This window comes from Aedes aegypti, chromosome 3 (assembly GCF_002204515.2).
Source record: "Aedes aegypti strain LVP_AGWG chromosome 3, AaegL5.0 Primary Assembly, whole genome shotgun sequence".
NCBI lineage: Eukaryota > Metazoa > Arthropoda > Insecta > Diptera > Culicidae > Aedes > Aedes aegypti.
In genome coordinates this window covers 34,551,458-34,568,487 of record NC_035109.1, presented here as the reverse complement: position 1 = coordinate 34,568,487, position 17,030 = coordinate 34,551,458, and the positions used below count along the sequence as shown (strand labels likewise).

Sequence of the window (17,030 nt, the reverse complement as noted above, 5' to 3'; positions counted from 1 at the left end):
AATTTCACCGGAACACAGCTAGATTGGTTTTTTTTTCATTCGAAACGGTCCAAAATAAGTCCAAAGTAAATAGTTTCCATTTGCCGGTGGAAATGCCTTCCAGCTGCTCTTCGCCACGCTCTTCAATGGTGGTGTCGCACAGAGGACTAACTAGAACAAATTCGTGGCCATAATTTTAAATTTGAGATTTTTGATTTCCCAATATGCTAGAATCAAAGATAATAGTATGCTTTTTTTCAAATAAATCAATGGGATAAAGGGCCCAGATAGACGTAGCGGTTAACTCGCAGCTATTCAGCGAAACCAAGCTGAGAGTCGTGAGTTCGAATCCCGCCGGTCGAGGATCTTTTCGTAGAGGAAATATTCTTGATTTCCCTGGACATAAAGTATCTTCGTACACACGATATACAAATGCAAAAATGCATTTGGCAAAGTAAGCTTTCAGTTACTATTCAGTTGTGGAAGTGCTCATAACTTATGAGTCATAAGTACACTACCACAATATTCCTAAATAATGGAAGCAGTGGTTAAAAGGCTCTACAGGTGAGGAAAAGAACACTAAGCTGAGAAGGTAGGCTATGCAACAGTTTGGAACGTAACGCTAGAAAAAATATGAAGAAAAAGAAGGTGGGTAGGTGCCATTCAAAGGTTCTTAATTAATCCTAGTTGAGCTAAGAGCATGTTTTGATCAATTTTAGGGCAAAAAAAGACAATCAAGGATAGAAAATAATTTCGTCCACGATTGATTCAAATTACTCCTGTGTGCGTCGTAATGACCATGCCTAGAATCGGATTGAATATTTAATGCGATGAACGTGAGGGAAAATGGGAGCTTTCGTGCAGTATTCTCGAGGTTTCGAGTGATGGTGGTAAGGTAACTACCTCTTTTGCCAAAGCTAGACGTGAGTGGATAGTGTAGTTTGGGGTGGTATCTTAGTATGGACAGAAGCTTCATTCAAGACAAAGGGTTTCGGTCATATACTCTCACTCTGGCAAATAAACTATCGATAAACATAGGAATCCCTTATGAAAATTCGCCACAAGAAATCGGATTGAAATTCATAAATTTGCTTTATGAAACCAGAATTTGAAAACAAAAAACGTTTTCGCGGCAACCTGGAATCGAACGAAGAACCTTGCGATCGATAGGCCCGAGCGTACACCACGCGCCTATCGATGCCTTGGTGTGGAGTGTTGCTAAAACGATTCATAAAGCGTTCATATTGCAATAATCGTTCCACCTTTCATAAGGCAAAATGTATGAAATGCGATAGTCCAGTTCGCTGCGTGCTCATGTCATACGCATGGAAAAAATATATTTAGAAATGGAGGGGGTGCAAGCAACCCCAAACTACCTTACGTGGAAGAAACTATATGATGGGAAATTGAATATGGCAATAAGCTGTCCAATTTTACTGCATTATACGAGTGATTTGATACCAGTTATGTGCATTGATGGACTGAAAAGGTCGTCAGTTCCATGTATCGGTTGATTGCATCGATTTGCTGACATCGACAGGCCAACTAGCATAGAGCGCGGCATTTGAACCGTCATATTTTATGCTCGGATGACCTTACGTTTGATAATGTGAACTTTTTACACTTGTTTCACCCTTCAAAGTGTGTGTTGTGTAGTTTCTCAGTCGGAAATGTTTCTGGGTTTTTAACCTAAAATCGTTCGCATGTGTTCTGAGTACACGCGACATGAAAACAAAAACTCGCTTGTAATGTACAACTTGGACGTGATGGAGAATGGTTTTCTTGTGTGAATTTTCGTTATTTAAAAGGTGTGCACACACACACGTGTGCGGAATCAAACTGCGACATACACAAATATTTGTCAAAATTCGCACGTTCAACCAATCATCTTCAAACTTTCAGGGAGTAAAATAAAACATGTTATGAATATTTTCAAACGTTTGTTTTATTCAATTTCCATTCCATATACAAATGCACGAACTATTCTCTTCACACTACTCATAAGGTCCTGTACAACACTTGGACCAACTTTTTTTTTAGTGGCAGTCCATTTTATCTTCATATCTTCCATTCTGCCCTGAAGCTGAATATGTGCAATATTAATAGAAATCTATATAAATAAAAATGGAATGGTGTTTGTATGTCACGAAATGGCTTGAAGACGGTTCAACGGATATTCACAATTCTTTCACTGTTGCATTCGTCCAGGGTTCCGACGTGTTCGTGCGTAGAAAAAGTTTAAGTTAAAGTCGTCGGAATAGTTGTAAAAACGGATGAAAACTAATGTGTCATTTTGCACGGGAGATTATATGCCATTTTCAACAGCCTACTTGATGGCAAGACGAAGTTTGCCGGGGCCACTAGTAAAAAATAATTTCATTACAAGGAAGCCGTGGAATACGCCTAAATGTAGAGAAATTGTTAAAGTAATTCCCTAACATTTAACAGATATTCAAATATAGAACGTCTGTCAATACTACACCGAACATGATTCTGGTATTTAAAACTATTTTCAAAAAAAAAAAAATTCTTTAATGCAAAAAACTTCACTACACAACCCGACAAACTTTAAGACAAACGACGTTCATTTAGGGTCAGTGTACCCTTAGTAGACAGTCCCCCATAGTCGCACTAGTGGCTTTTTACGGCTAAATTGCAGGAGGAAAGTGTACCAGTTATGGCCATAGTGATTCCCTATTTGACCATATGTGAAATTTCGAAAATATTCACATTTAGAATGTTTTTGAATAGTTTAACGTGAAGACATAACTGATATATGAATCTATGACAAAAGGTCGAAAGACAAAAGGTCGAAAGGACAGAAGGTCGAAAGACAAAAGGTCCAAAGGACAAAAGGTCGAAGAACAAAAAAGAAGGGACAAAAGGTCGAAAATCTTTTTTCAAAGAAGGAAAAATTTCCCACCAATCAAATCACTTTCGACTTTTTGTCCTTTCGACCTTTTGTCTTTCGACCTTTTGTCCTTTCAACGTTTTGTCTTTCGACCTTTTGTCCATAAACCCTGATATATAACTACTAAGACACATAAAATAATCAAAAAATTGAAAACTATAAAATTAACACGTATGGCGAAGTAGGGAACCATTATGTCCATGACTGGTACTGTTGGGGGAGAGTCCTTGGGATTGCCGTTGCTTGGACTGGACTGTATGTTGGGCCGTCAATCCCCCAACACGAATGGGGTTAGGTGATCGTAAGAGATTGGGAAGACTTTGTTTTGATTCCTTAGAAGTCATGGTTCCGATCCGTAGATTCCAGAGTTTCGGGTCATATTTCTTAGGTTCTCGTAATTCATACGCGACATCCGATTCATTACATAGATTTGACGAAAACTATACACATATCTACATTTATTTGTAACCGAAACATATCTACAGGACGCTTAAACTAACATGTTAAAATATTCTATGGGATAGGCACCCGTTTGAACCAAAGAACTGATCATTACTGCTCGCTTATATAAAAGGATAGAAAAATACAGTTTTTAATTGCCGATGCTGAAATGAGAGAATAGCGAAGGCTCCCGCTCATCAAACGATTTCAGGGATGTAGTTCAGGGTGAGCCACGTTACTCCCGAACATCCTCACCCACCCAGAAACTGTTCCAGTTTATGAATTGTATATAATATTCCTTGCGTATCCATTCCTAAAATGTAGCCGTCGTGTGCCCGATTTGCATGGAATGGAAGTTCATTTGCGTAATAGATGAATCCTATCTTGCCATAGATGAGATATCGGTGTAGTTTTCCTGCTTCGCCTACCTTTGTATATATTTCCAAATATCGTTGTTCTTGTTGAAAACAAACTCCGCATGTATGGTTTGTTGATGTCCAAAGAACTCATCCCAGAGTGGTGCAAGTGTAGATAGGCGTTGGAGAGGAAATTCAAGTTAGAAGAGTAGGAATTGCCCGTGCTTCGGCCAAACATATACGTATGTAGTACTGACCTGCGAAACCGTATCATGCTGCTACCTCTCCATACCATAACCAACCGTTGGTAGTTGCTCATGTGGAAGTGACGAATTTAGGAAAGTGTTGGGTAGAGCAGATCAAACAACTCTCACCCACCATTGAAGTGTTATCTACCACCATCCGCGCCGATTCTCCGTGGTTTCCGTATTACGATCCAATATCGCTTTAGGGTTTGTTTAAATTTCTCGTTGTACTATCGATTTGCCGTGTGTTGTCGTATTACTGAAGGTGTAGTGGATCCGTGTGAGTAATAAGCTTGGAAACCTGCAATCCATTGGTGAACGGTTAGTACACCGTGCGCCGTCGCGAGTAAGGTTTCCTTCGCTGGGTTGAATTAATCCGTAGTTTGGTAAATCAGATTTCGCCAATCACTATAGTCAAGTGCCATTGTGAACCAAAGTGAGTCATCACCGTTGATGCCTCGGAAGCCAATTTGCGAACACCCCTTGTATTTGCTTCGGATCAGTATGGATTTGCTGCACCGTGCAACATACGAGTCCCAGTGACACGCATCCAGGAAAATGTGGAACACTCGTTGTGTCCGGATAGCGAAGACATTTGGTAGTCTATCGCCAAGCCATAGTCTCCGTCCGTGGAAACTTGTTCGAATTTATTTGAACACATCCAGTATCCAAAGATGGGTTTGGACGCCCCCAGCATCCATCCAATGTACCTGAACTTCCTAATGTTCAAGCATCCAATAGGTAAGAGGACACCCACGTGTCGGTTGGAATGATATTTGAACATCCCTGATACCCAAAATCATAGTTTCGGTGTGCTCAGATGCCCCTAGCATCTGAGATCGTGTAATCCTTAGTGCCAAGTAGGTGATAGTGTTCAATAGCAAACCTTAATACAACGATATATCTGCACAAACCATAAAGCCTCTCAATGGTCAAAAGCGTTACCAATATCCATTGCTTGTATTGGGTTATTTTACTTGTATTGTGTGAGCAGATCCATACCTTCGCTTACACTTCTGGTGTCGAGTGTTCCATTTGTATTTTGCATTTTTCGGTTGGAACTCGGAGAAGAAACAAGTAGTCTCTTAGTAGAGCGTGAGTGACCACGTGGTTGCGATTCGTCTTCTTGAGAATCAACAAATTGCTTGGAAGGTAAACACCGAATACATGATGGATCAGGATTTGGAACGTAGTTGTATATCGTGATCGATGATCAGTGCTGTCTTGAATCCGTTCGCGCTGTAGTTGTAAAACTTGACTAATGTGGTGACATTCTCCGCGTAGTGTTGTGATGATGGTACATGGTAATCGAAGAGGATGAAATTCCAATTAAAATGTGCATGTCTGTATGCTTCGGTAGACATATACTGAATCACTAACCTGGGAAACCATAAACGTTGCTGCCTCTTCAATCCACTGTACATTCCATGTTGCCTCGTGCTAAGTGTTGGTAAGATTTGTATGTGAGAATGCATTACGTTGCCGTATCATAGAGTCCAGTTCATGAGTTCCGATTTCGATGGTGTGGTTTGCAAACAATCCGGACAAGCTTGCAATTCCGATGATTCCGTAGGGTGTGGTGGATTCCAGTCCACCAAATGACGTCAATATGATGCTCACAAGTAAGTTGTTTGAAAGGAGATTGAAGATCGGTGTTAGCATACGAAAAGATATAGCTTCGGCCAGACACACACTAAGTGTTAATAGTTACCTGTGAAAACAGCAGGCTCAGCGGACTTAGTGTTGTCATTCCATTTGAGAAGTTGATGATTCTGGGTCCGAAGTATGACATGCTAGCTTCGATGTAGCTGTTAAGATCCAAGCTCTCAAGATCCATAGTAGCCATAGCCCCAATGGCGCGTAATTCTCTGAGTAATGATGGCTGTCTCATGAATGACCAATTGTTTCTGTCAGTTTGATGATGGCGTCCTACCATCCGTCCTGGCCTATTAATACCTTGCCTAGTACGTCGTGATTCGATCCGGTTCGAAGGACCAAATGTTGGGGGAGAGTCCTTGGGATTGCCGTTGCTTGGACTGGACTGTATGTTGGGCCGTCAATCCCCCAACACGAATGGGGTTAGGTGATCGTAAGAGATTGGGAAGACTTTGTTTTGATTCCTTAGAAGTCATGGTTCCGATCCGTAGATTCCAGAGTTTCGGGTCATATTTCTTAGGTTCTCGTAATTCATACGCGACATCCGATTCATTACATAGATTTGACGAAAACTATACACATATCTACATTTATTTGTAACCGAAACATATCTACAGGACGCTTAAACTAACATGTTAAAATATTCTATGGGATAGGCACCCGTTTGAACCAAAGAACTGATCATTACTGCTCGCTTATATAAAAGGATAGAAAAATACAGTTTTTAATTGCCGATGCTGAAATGAGAGAATAGCGAAGGCTCCCGCTCATCAAACGATTTCAGGGATGTAGTTCAGGGTGAGCCACGTTACTCCCGAACAGGTACACTTACCCTAGTCACAAAATATTTTTTAATGTATCTAGGTACCTTAGATACACAGCTCAATTTAGTTAAAAAATGATTTGCATGAAGAGTTTCAGTTTAATTTTGAGCTCCCTTGCACCTAAAGCAGACTAATAGGTAGCACTTTCTATTGAACAAAATCATTGAAGAATCAAGCACTTTTATATTTTTGCATTGAAGATTGGACCAAAAGCTTTTGATTGATGTAAAATCAAAAATTTTTGGTCCAATCTTCAAGGGAAAATTATAAAAGTTTTGCAAAAGTACGTCTTTGACTTGTTTTAGGGTACCTCACTAATTTTTTCCAGAAATTTCTAAAGGAGTCTCACTAATAAATGTGCCATACACTCTTCGAACAATACCTCCGAGGAATTCTACAATCCTTAATCCAATAATGGATCATTAAAATAACCAAAACTGCCGCTATGGAAAGCATAGACAGCGCCACCGTAGTCTTGTGTGTTTGACAGAACAGCAATGTCACAATGTGAAATCCCATATACGGTGGCGCCTTTGTTTTAATGCGGTGAGCACTGACAAAAACTACCTTCAATGATCCATTTCCAATGAGATTCAAACGACCTTCCCCATATTAATTTCTGTAATCTTTTTGAAATACATGATGTATTTTGAGAAATTTAAGATATTTTAAGCTACTTAGAATTTTTTTGAACTTGGAGTGTATTCAAACAATTTGTCCAGAATTTGCAAAATTGAAATAGATAAAAACATTCTGTGAAGTGGTGCGGGAAGTGGGTAGGACAGGTAGGACATGTACTACACAAAAAAAAACACCTGTGTAGGACAGTCAAAGGATTATCCTGCCCATAATTCAACAAAACAAAACACTAGATCAGCAGAAACATGATCAACGTCGTAAGGTTTTTCATTGTATTCTCATGCCTACTAACGTATGACATGGTTTGTACATGATTCCCAAAACTTGTGAGAAGAACGATTGAGAATATCTGTAATGAAAATCATAGGAAACTAAATGTTATAATTGCTACAACACACTTCTTCAACCATTCGAAAAACAAATGGCGCAATCCTCTATGGCATTTCTAAATTAATCAATGAATGGTTTCTTAAATATATCTATGGCCAACCGTGTATATGTTCTGGGACAAATTGCTGTGAGCATTTCTGGAAGTAATTCCGGTGAAGTTTCTGGACCATCCTTAGATAATTATCAGAAGATCATTGAAGAATCTTTGGATGAAGTAATGGGTTAATCTTGTACCAGTCGCATCGTGTTATAAGCAGCAGGAGTGTGATGGTGCCAGCGATTTCTGAAGTGTGATCTCTCTTGATACATATAATCTATCAAAGCATTGTTGAATCTCTTGAGCTTGAGCTTGATTGGCCGCCCGTGGATGCACTCCAGTATCGCCAGATCAGCTGCACTTACACAAGGAACCAACCGAATGACTGCTTGGGACTAACAAGCATCCTCAGTGTATAAGTGCTGGTGATCTTCTATTTTTAGGCAACAATGGCACCTGCCACGTCAGAATGCAGACCAATGAGGGGAAGGGGGAGGAATTGATGATGCATTGAACTGACTCCCACGTAGACCGTATATTCCACTGCATCCACGCCAGTTCATGCGGGAGTGTATGGATTAGGGGAAAGGCATGGCAGAGAGGTTTGCTTTTGTGGTTAGCAGACTGCCTATGTATCAGGCGTAAGAAATGCGTGCCCGTGGAAGTAGGGAAGCGTTAGGGAAACGGTTTCTTGTCCGTCTCTGGTTCTAGCGTTTGCTATGAACGAGCCCAAAGTGTGATATATTTAGAATGGAAGATAGAAGCAAGTGAGAGATATACAACTACAAAGTACGAGGAAAGGGACGGGCCTGGGATTGAACCCATGACCTTCTGCATATGAAGCAGAAGCGGTAGCCATCAGACCACCAACCCCGTCAATCTATCAAAGCATTGTTGAATCTCTTGATGATTTTCAGAGCAATTCCTTTAGAACTCGCACAGCACACCGTATAGAAATTCTTTGTTGATTAAGAATTGCCGTAAAGATTTCTGGAAATAATTCTCAGTTAATTCCTGAAAAAGTATTTGATAAAATAGTTACTGATATTTTGTGGCATTATTCACAGAAATATTCATAGCAAAATATGATGATTTTTCGGAAGTTTTTTTGTTTTTGCAGAATTGTTCAAGAAATTCCAGCGAAATATTTTATGGAGTTTCTGCGCGATGAAGCATTTTTCAAGCATCTTCAATTTCTCCTGAAAACTTTCGCTAATAGCCCGCTCTCTTCGGTGCAAAGAAAAAAAAACTACTCAAATTCACAGATTCTTTGCTGTTTATCTAGAAATAAATGAGAAAATTAGAACAACCACAATGGTAGTAAAGGCAAGAAGTAAAGTAGAGTAGAGACTAAAGACGGAAGATCTTTAGAGTATCTATTTGAACCAAAATGGTATCTAAAGTCTCAAATTTTCCTTATTCTGCTTGCATTGAATCCTGATGCAGAATTGTACAGGCTACAAAGAAACTTTCAGGGACTATAACGGGTTCAACAGGCTCTTCAAGAATTTCTCTCTTAGATTTCCCGAGGAAAAGCTTCAGTCTTCTACAGGGTTTTCTTCATAAGTTTTACTAGAGATTTCTCTACCATTTCTCCAAGAAATTCTTTCAGCGATTTTTCGAAGAAAGCTTAGAATAATTTCTCCAGAATTCGCTCCAGAAAATCCTTGAGAACTCCAAAGCTACTACCTCCAGTGATTTCTTCAGGTATTACTTTGATTTTTTCCAGAACTATCCTAGAATTTTCTCCAGATATTTTTCATTAATCCTTCAACCGAATTATCCAAGTCTTCAAGAAATTCTGCAAGAATTTCTCCACCTGTTTATGTGAATTCCTTCAAGAATTCATCCAAAAGTTTTTACCGGCATTTCATCCAGGTATTACTCCCATGCAATCGGTAAAAGTTCACACCAGTTTATACTGCAGCAGTTTTTACAGTAATATCTTTGTTTATTCCAGACTGAGTTTCTGTCAAGAATTGTCTTTAGAAAAACCTTCAGAATAGTATCCCGAGATTCGAATGATTTTTTTATTATCTTAGCAAATTATCTCGGAGATTTTCTAAACTTTCTAAACTTTCAGGAAATATTTCAGAGATCCTTGTTCATTAAGGGTGACTTCAAAATATGCCCAAGTTTTGTCAAAGGTTACTATACAAGTTTTTTTTAAATGCCTCCCTGATTTAGTTTTTAGAAAAATTTCCTTGACATTTCCCTTTCCCATTTTTTTCCACTACTATTATGGATAACATTTTTTAAACTTTTCCCTAACTGTTTTGACTCGATATTTTGAATCAACATTCAAAAAATTCTTCTAGATGATTTTGGGACACAAACATATTGAAAAATGACGTTCAGTTACTGGAGTTTTATACCACAATTAAGTCGGATATGTTATCTTGAAAACAATCGTTCATTTTTCAAAGTTTTATTTATTTATTTAAATATTAGAGTCATTCTGTAACAAATCGACAAAGAGTATAAATAAGGTGGAGATTAGGGCGGTTCAAAATTAAAAAAAGTTTAAGAATCCAAACTCCCATATGTTCTTACTATCCTTACCATAAAAATAGTGTTCTGTTAAAATTTTCAGCTTTTTAGTTGGTGATTTAAAAGTGGCCCAAAGACAATGTAGGTTTATATGGAAATTACTATGGAGAAATTTGGAGATATGTTCCAAACACGCTATTACTGTAATGATAGTACAAACTTATTATCCCATAGTAAAAACTCATTCTTCAAACCATAATAAAGAAATTTGCTGACGAGAGAAGTTCAATCCAACGGATAGCCGAAGAAATATTCTTGAGTTTGTTTGCTATTATTTAGCTTCTATTACTAAGTTTCTTACAGTACTAGCGTGTTTGAAACATTTTTTAACGTGAAGGTAAATCGAAGCCAAACCTCAAATTTTCAAGAGCACGAATCTGGAGAACCAAACACCCGTTTGAGTTGAAAACTTAATCGATTGGTCACTCGCTGGTGTGCTCTTGAAAATTTGAGTTTTGGCTTCGATTCATATTCACTTTTCTCCATAGTAATTCCATATGAACTTACATTGTCTTTGGGCCACCTTTAAATCACCACCTAGAAAGCTGAAAATTGTACTGAACACTATTTTTATGGTAAGGATGGTAAGGAACATATGGGAGATTGGATTTTCATACATTTTTTAAATTTGAATCGCCCTAGTTGAGATATGCGCTTCTGCACACCTTAAACTTACTTGATTTAGAAGACCATTAGAAGAACATACATAAAAAATCGAATGATTAAAATTGAGCAAAATTATGTACATTCAGCAAAATAAAAGCCGGGAAAATTTTGCAAACTTTACCGGAAAACCGTGAATAAATCGAGAATTTCAAAATGAAAATTTGGTGGTCACCCTGATAAAAATTGTATGGGAGTAATAAAAACAAACCAGACTTCCAAGAATTATGCTTTTTATTAGTTGATAGGAAAAGTCACCTGAAAATATCGTTAGAACGCTTGGAAACAGAAGAATTTCTTCAATTCAACTTAACTTAAAGCTAAACGACCATAATGTCACTTACACCGCTTTGGTTTGAGCATCTCAAAAATAGTAACTTTAAATTTCCAGCCCAGGGTTAAAAGGGTTTAAAATTTCAGTTCAGTTTCAGTTTCAGTTCAGTTTCAGTTCAGTTTCAGTTCAGTTTCAGTTCAGTTTCAGTTCAGTTTCAGTTCAGTTTCAGTTCAGTTTCAGTTCAGTTTCAGTTCAGTTTCAGTTCAGTTTCAGTTCAGTTTCAGTTCAGTTTCAGTTCAGTTTCAGTTCAGTTTCAGTTCAGTTTCAGTTCAGTTTCAGTTAAGTTTCAGTTCAGTTTCAGTTCAGTTTCAGTTCAGTTTCAGTTCAGTTTCAGTTCAGTTTCAGTTCAGTTTCAGTTCAGTTCAGTTTCAGTTCAGTTTCAGTTCAGTTTCAGTTCAGTTTCAGTTCAGTTTCAGTTCAGTTTCAGTTCAGTTTCAGTTCAGTTTCAGTTCAGTTTCAGTTCAGTTTCAGTTCAGTTTCAGTTCAGTTTCAGTTCAGTTCAGTTTCAGTTCAGTTTCAGTTCAGTTTCAGTTCAGTTTCAGTTCAGTTTCAGTTCAGTTTCAGTTCAGTTTCAGTTCAGTTTCAGTTCAGTTTCAGTTCAGTTTCAGTTCAGTTTCAGTTCAGTTCAGTTTCAGTTCAGTTTCAGTTCAGTTTCAGTTCAGTTTCAGTTCAGTTTCAGTTCAGTTTCAGTTCAGTTTCAGTTCAGTTTCAGTTCAGTTTCAGTTCAGTTTCAGTTCAGTTTCAGTTCAGTTTCAGTTCAGTTCAGTTTCAGTTCAGTTTCAGTTCAGTTTCAGTTCAGTTTCAGTTCAGTTTCAGTTCAGTTTCAGTTCAGTTTCAGTTCAGTTTCAGTTCAGTTTCAGTTCAGTTTCAGTTCAGTTTCAGTTCAGTTTCAGTTCAGTTTCAGTTCAGTTCAGTTTCAGTTCAGTTTCAGTTCAGTTTCAGTTCAGTTTCAGTTCAGTTTCAGTTCAGTTTCAGTTCAGTTTCAGTTCAGTTTCAGTTCAGTTTCAGTTCAGTTTCAGTTCAGTTTCAGTTCAGTTTCAGTTCAGTTTCAGTTCAGTTTCAGTTCAGTTTCAGTTCAGTTTCAGTTCAGTTTCAGTTCAGTTTCAGTTCAGTTTCAGTTCAGTTTCAGTTCAGTTTCAGTTCAGTTTCAGTTCAGTTTCAGTTCAGTTTCAGTTCAGTTTCAGTTCAGTTTCAGTTCAGTTTCAGTTCAGTTTCAGTTCAGTTTCAGTTCAGTTTCAGTTCAGTTTCAGTTCAGTTTCAGTTCAGTTTCAGTTCAGTTTCAGTTCAGTTTCAGTTCAGTTTCAGTTCAGTTTCAGTTCAGTTTCAGTTCAGTTTCAGTTCAGTTTCAGTTCAGTTTCAGTTCAGTTTCAGTTCAGTTTCAGTTCAGTTTCAGTTCAGTTTCAGTTCAGTTTCAGTTCAGTTTCAGTTCAGTTTCAGTTCAGTTTCAGTTCAGTTTCAGTTCAGTTTCAGTTCAGTTTCAGTTCAGTTTCAGTTCAGTTCAGTTTCAGTTCAGTTTCAGTTCAGTTTCAGTTCAGTTTCAGTTCAGTTTCAGTTCAGTTTCAGTTCAGTTTCAGTTCAGTTTCAGTTCAGTTTCAGTTCAGTTTCAGTTCAGTTTCAGTTCAGTTTCAGTTCAGTTTCAGTTCAGTTTCAGTTCAGTTTCAGTTCAGTTTCAGTTCAGTTTCAGTTCAGTTCAGTTTCAGTTCAGTTTCAGTTCAGTTTCAGTTCAGTTTCAGTTCAGTTTCAGTTCAGTTTCAGTTCAGTTTCAGTTCAGTTTCAGTTTAGTTTCAAAAATCTCGTTAAATTGTGATTTCCCTGCAGAGTTATCCGCGTTAAGAAAAGGCGAAAACTATCCCCTATGATCAAAATATTTATTTTAATTGCTAAAATTGCAAAAAAAAACTGTTAGTTCTCTACCGCGAAAAATATATAATCACATAGAAAAAATATGTTTGCCATCCCACCATAAAGCTTTATCCCGAAATCATTTTTCTCACGAGGATTATTCAACCTTCCATAAACGTGTACATCCACAAAGTTTCGAAAGCATGAAAGCTTTCATTTTCCTTCCACCTGTTGTTCTACCACAGTCGCCAATATGCTCATGCTCACTCACGAACGATTCAGATGACCCAATACCCAAACAGTTCAGTCAAACAGTTTGGGTCTTCCTTAGCCGAGTGGTTAGAGTCAGCGGCTACAAAGCAAAGCCGTGGTGAAGGTCTGGGATCGATTCCCGGTCGGTCCAGGATCTTTTCGTAATGTGAATTTCCTTGACTTCCCTGGGCATAGAGTATCATCGTACCTGTCACACGATATACGAGTGCAAAAATGGCAACTTTGGCAAAGAAAGCTCTCAGTTAATAATTGTGGAAGTGCTAATAAGAACACTTCACTGAGAAGCAGGCTCTGTCCCAGTGAGGACGTTAATGCCAAGAAGAAGAAGAAGAAAAAGAATACCCAAACAAATGGGGAGAATAGCAGGAGTCTAAAGCGCGGGTCATGCAGTTCGGCATCGGAATAGTAATTGCTGCTCCTGTGCTTTCTGTTTCAGTTGTAGGCAATTCTTACCGTATTTAGGGGTAATTTTGATGAGTTTCTTTGTAAATACAGAATAAGCTATTATGCACAGTTAAATATACTAATTTGATCATCTTGATTTTCTATTTTTATTTCTACTTGCACTAAACCAACCCACTTCAACTGGTCGCTCGATGGAGAAAACTCAAAGAATTAAAATGAAAATTATGTCGATGCATTCAGCAATCGCATTGAAAGCCCGGGATTACTGGAGGAAACCATTAGTGTGTATGATAAAAGCCAAATGGCGCATGATAATGGCAGCAAAGAGAACGAGGGAAATATTCCATTTGAAAACGCTTCCGTGCTGTGGCGTCCCTCTCAAGGTCACTAATACACAGTTCCACCCCCGGTAGAACTGTAGTTCCAACTTTATAATTTATTCAGCGACACGAGCAACAACATTAAATTACGCACATGAATAGATACACCTTCACCGTTCTGAAAAACTAAGTCGGAAAAATCTTTCGCTGCTACCCCGCTCCCACTTATTCTACGGGTGATACTGCAAACGGTGCGAAGAATTGAATTAAGCTTGAAAGTTTTAACAAGTTCCTTTGTCTCAAGAATTCTGTTCTGTTTGGAGCAAATGATAGCCGAGAAGCAGTGGCAGGAGTCTGATCTCGGAAGAAAGTTCAGTGAATTGCGAGCTTGTTCACAAAGCCATACATTTTCGAGAATGAATTACTTACTAGTAGACAGTGGAACAGGACTTTTCTTCCTCCGAACGAATTGCAAATGGGTTGTTTGACTTTTACCCTCAACACAGGAAGTTGTGACTGTTTGCGTTGAAAGTTAGGATAAGTGTTCTGTTGCTTTGGGGGGGTTTGTGGGGGGAATTGGAGAAAAATGGTGCAAATATTTCAAGCTACTGAATTATTCAGAGAGGTGCTCTATTCTATGTAGATTGGATATCGATTTAGTACATCTTGAAACTGCAGTTACAAACTCATGGATTCACTATTATCACCTCCAGTTGGAAAATTTAACGTTTTGTTGAATTCTTTGATGTAGTACATATAGATATAGCCAAGAGACAAGGAGTGTAAATTCATTCACATGTTTTCCAAAACCAACTGCCCGAAGCAAATCGAGTTTTCATTTTTAAAAGATTGTAACTTGAGGAAATTATGTGGAATAGGTTAGTCTTTTCCACGGGGATTCAACACGATTTTCTTTCTGTAACTAATGCGGATTTCTTAATAGGTATTAAAAAAAACTGAGATTCTGTTCGATATCAATCGCATCAGAAAACTCTTCCTCAATGAATTCCTCTGAATATTACTTTAAGAGACATCTCCGCAAATTTCTCCCGGAAGACCTCAGATGCCATTTGCAATTTCTGCAGCATGTTCTTCGGAGATGCATCCAATAAATTTTCTCAAACTTTGTCATGAATCACTGAAAAATTCCTCGGAGAAAAAAATCTCTGCATTCATGGAAGAATCCAGGGGATCGTCTAAAAATGTCAACGTAGTTTTTGGTATTTCACAAGAGTATTGAGTTAATCCATGAACCCATTGAAAATTATCTTGACATATTTATTGTTCATTACCGTTTTACAGTGAAACCTCCATGAGTCGATATTGAAGGGACCATCAACTCATGGAAATGTCGAGTCATGGAACAGCAATCCTTTGGAAAGCTGCTTCTAGGGACCATCATAGTAACCATGAAATTTTGATTTTAGTATGGTTCCATGAGTCGATATCGAGTCATGGAACATCGACTCATGGAGGTATCACTGTATCTAAAATTCCGAAAATGACTCGTATTCCGAACACTCGACTTTTTATAGTGATTTTTCAAGAAAACTAATCAAATTTTTCACAAGATTTTCAATCCTTTTTTGATTGAAGTCCACTACATTCAAAAATGTGAAAATATTTTTTTTAAAAATTGCCACTGTTTGGAAGGTCATGTTTGGAATTTGAGACAAAACGATACCTGATGTTATCCCCAATGTTGCTGAACAACGATCGGAAACGCGAGGCACGATGAATTTTCGTAGGCATCAAAACAGAATCTGCGAATAGGCTAGGGGAAGTGGTTCACCTAGCATGAATGAGGGATGAACTTATCGCTGAGAAAAAGTAGATTTTGTACGAAATAGGCTAGGAGAAGTGGATAAACAAGGATGAATCTGTCATTCAAAAACTTGTCAAATTTCATACAAAATCTACTTTTTCTCAGCGATAAGTTCATCCCTCATTCATGCTAGATGAACCACTTCCCCTAGCCTATTTGACAAGTATTTGAATGACAGATTCATCCTTGTTCATCCACTTCTCCTAGCCTATAAACACAAACAACCGTTCGGGCGCTTCATTCGTTCGTATTTCATTTTCGGATCGCTGTTTCTCCCGACGCTATCATCGGGTGATTTTCCATCGCTTGGTAATGTAAACGGTACGATCCACGCTGCCTGCTCTTCGCGAAGAACAGGAAAATATTAATTTCGATCATCTTCATGCAGGCTCGTAACAATCACGCTAAACTTGCTCTGCTCAAAAATGAGTGCCGAGCAGGGTTACCAGACGTACTCTTTTTAGAGTACATGTACTCTTTTTTTTTTCTTAAAAATTTGTGTACTATTCTTTTTGCCAACCGCACAAGATGCCAAATTAAACGCTATCAATGTCAACACAAGTTGTATATAAATCCCCAATACGATTCATAAATGACAATCTGTGTTGACAACAAAACATGTCGTAAATAGTGCAACATAGAATCGCGTTAAGTTGAATAAACTGACAGATCATATATCAATCCAGAAAGCATCGTATGAAATCGCAATAACTTAGCAAAAATTGCCACCCAAACTTGGTATCTGCTGACGATGGGCCTCCAAGAGCAACACAGTATGTGTCGCTGTACATGAAACATGTATTAATATTGGCAAATAATGACCCGATTATCATGAAACCCTTGGTGGTACCGTGGTAAGGTATCCGATTCGTGATCCAAAGGTCCTGCGTTTGAGACTTGCTGGGCATTTTTTTTTATTTTTGTCCAAATTTTGTGGTATCGTATATCTGATCACAGAAGCCCACAGCTAACGTTCTCAATTTGTTTTATTCATATATTGATGAGCCCTGCCTGTGGAAAAAGTTTCATAAAAATCTGAGACCCTTCGGCCCACTTTGTACGGAAATAAAAAAAAAATCCCCAAGTACAACATGCCCTTCGTTAACCTCAATCAACCATTCTGATGACCCCTAATTGTAGGCAATTGATTATTGGGTCAGCCAGTGTATTACGCTATTATTTCCTAGATGACCATCATGACCATGACTATGAAAAAGAGAAGTGGAAGATAAAATATACAGAGTTACAGAGATTTCATCACGTTCCTTTTTTTTCGCCAGCAGCTCCATAAATTGATGGTTGCTCTATATCACACGATTCCCTATCATTTATATCAGGGA

At 38.3% G+C, this 17,030-nt stretch overlaps 1 protein-coding gene and 1 long non-coding RNA gene across 9 annotated transcripts in view; one reads left to right on the top strand and one right to left on the bottom strand.

Annotated features, from left to right (window-relative positions):
• The window catches only part of LOC5566371 (AP-1 complex subunit gamma-1), a 179,880-nt gene that overhangs the window by 118,348 nt on the left and 44,502 nt on the right, over positions 1–17,030 (top strand). The gene's annotated exons all lie outside the window — the stretch shown is intronic.
• On the bottom strand, positions 3,307–4,673 carry LOC110679475. The gene is made up of 2 exons (XR_002502516.1): positions 3,760–4,673; positions 3,307–3,644 (listed from the first exon to the last, which is right to left on the bottom strand). It is a non-coding gene; the product is annotated as an uncharacterized LOC110679475 (long non-coding RNA).